Here is a 2,744-nt window from a genome sequence, read left to right as displayed (position 1 = left end):
AAGCAACAAAAGAAAAGAAGAAAACAAAAAGCCAATGACAAAACCAAACAAAAACACAACACAACAACAACCAACAAAGAAAAGCTTGTAGTTAAAAGACTGGTTGTTGGCCTTTAGGAGTGTTTTCCGGTCAAGTCTGATGGGGTGCCAAGCCCTGGCCCCAAAGTCTATTTTTGGTATTTTAATGTCAGTTTCCCATCCACTCCCCTTCCTACTCCAATCCCATGCATAATATTCTTGAAGTCATCCTACAATTTATCTGGACTTTGGTCATTAATATTTAGTGTGTCTAAAGTATTCTTGAGATGCTCTCAAAATTCAGGTGGATTGTACTAAATGTATTTTGGCTCTTGAGGGAGTTGTTTGGATTTTCTTTAGCTTGAACTTGAGCTAGCATATGAGCAGTGGATGACCTGTTCTGATGACACTGAACTTCATCATCATCTCTTTCCACAGATGTCACTTTTATTTCTGTTTATAACATCTGATGAGGTGAACATGTATAGATGCCATTTATGTTGTTGACAACAGGTATTTGCAACAATAAAATTGTTGGTCTTGCAAAATCATGTCACATGATCTCTGTCTCCATCACTCATGGCCATATTTTTTGCCTGCTGATCCTGATTGTTTCCTGCCTCTTCATTCTACTCACCAATAACTATCAAGGGATCTTGACTTCATGTTGCATTAATTTCAGGCTGCAGAAGTTGGTAGAGTTTTTCAATTTCTTCAACTTTAGCATGAATAGTTGGAGCCTAAATTTGAATAACAGTCATATTAATTGCAGGTACATGAATACTGTATATACTCATGTATAAGCCGAGTTTTATCCAGCACATTTTTTGCTTTTTTAAAAATCATTTTATTGGGGGGCTCATAAACTGTTATCACAATCCATACATACATCAATTGTGTAAAGCACATTTGTGTGTTCGTTGCCCTCATCATTCTCAAAACATTTGCTCTCCACTTAAGCCCCTGGCATCAGCTCCCCGCCCCCTCTCCCCGCCCCCCCCATGAACCCTTGATAATTTATAAATTATTATTTTGTCATATCTTACATTGCCCAACGTCTCTCCCTTCACCCACTTTTCTGTTGTCCACCCCCCAGAGAGGAGGTTATATGTAGATCCCTGTAATCGGTTCCCCCTTTCCACCCCACCCTCCCTCCACATTCCAGCACATTTTTAATGCAGTTTTTGTGGTAAAATTAGGTGCCTTAGCTGATATTCAGGTCGGCTTACACTCAAGTATATATGGTATATCAATGGCAGCATTGTACTTCAGGTAGATCTTAAAAAAATTACAATGAGTGTGACACTATTCTCTTCAATTTATCATTCTTGGCATAGTAGACCATATAATTCTCTGATCCAAAATGGCTAACACCAAACCATATCTACTCCCTAATGCCCAGAATATTTATCTTTATGAGTTCCATTTCATTTTTGACAATTTCGTGTTTTCCTCAGTTCATATTTCATCCAGTCCTTGTTCTGATTATTAATGAATGCTTGCTCTGTAGGGTGTCCTGGGCTCTCAACCTTTACAGACTGTCACCTCTCTCATATGGAGTAGCTAGTGGCTTCCAGGTCTGGCCTTTGGTTAGCAGCCAAGTGGTCCGACCACCACTGTGCCACCAGGGCTCTACTGCTCAAACCCAAGTGGTGTCCAAACCCACCTACAAACCCAAAGAACTGGATAGCTCCATGTTTTTGCAGTTTTAAAAGGATGATTTCTGAGTTAAAATATTTAAATAACCAAATGCCTGTTCTGTCAGTTTGGCGTGGTATGGTGACTTGTGTCTGTATCTTGGTTGGACCTAATGCACTGGTATTTCAAATACCAGCATGGTCACCTATGGCAAATTGGGTAGAGATAGAATGTAGGGAGCTCTCTGAAATTGCTTACCTCTCCTTGGATTTCCTGGACCCAAGTCTAGGGAATCCTGAGTCTTCAACACGAGCAGGGACATCAGTGGTAAGTGGGAGATTGTCCAGGCACTTGAGAATGACTATGCATTTGTTTTAGTGAGCAACATTTATGGAGAAGTGTCTCTTAAATAATCAGTAAAACCTTTTAGGTAATTGAGTCCACTATCTCCTCAGACGTCCTAAATTGGTTTGGGGCGTCCTTCTTTGGCTTTTGGTGCTCAACTTGTAAGCTGTTTGTATGGTTGATTTTCAAATGATCCTAGGTAGTTAAGGTTTACCTTAAAGGTTTCCCAGGAGAGAGCATTCCCTTTAAAATCCATTCCCATACACTGTGAATTTTTTTAATATATGAAACGCAGAATAGATAAATCTGTAGACACAGTAATAATTTCCTAGGGGCAGGGTATAGGAGGTTGGAAGGGAGGGGGTGGGGAGAATAAGGGAACTAACAACAATAAATACAAGAATAAAGAAAATGTTATAAAATTGGTTGTGAGGATGATTACACAACCCTTCTTCATATGGTTGAACTATTTAGTTGTATATTGTATGAATTAAATATCAGTAAAACTATTAAAATAAAAAAAATCCATTCAAATATAAGAAAATCTTACTTTCAATAATTTTTTGTTCTGAATTTCATATCTAATAACCACAGCCCTCCTGGCATCAAGGCCATTGCACATCATGGTGTCCATGTAGGAGAAGGCAGAGCTGCCCTTAGGGTTTCTGAGGGGGCCTCATCTTTCTATACCCTACAGGCTCATGGGTTTGCCCTTCAGTTCCGTTGTTACTTGCCCCCCCCCC

This window comes from Echinops telfairi, unplaced genomic scaffold (assembly GCF_000313985.2).
Source record: "Echinops telfairi isolate 266 unplaced genomic scaffold, ASM31398v2 ScPeMD7_70;HRSCAF=299, whole genome shotgun sequence".
Taxonomy (NCBI): domain Eukaryota; kingdom Metazoa; phylum Chordata; class Mammalia; order Afrosoricida; family Tenrecidae; genus Echinops; species Echinops telfairi.
This window is presented reverse-complemented; position numbering follows the sequence as displayed.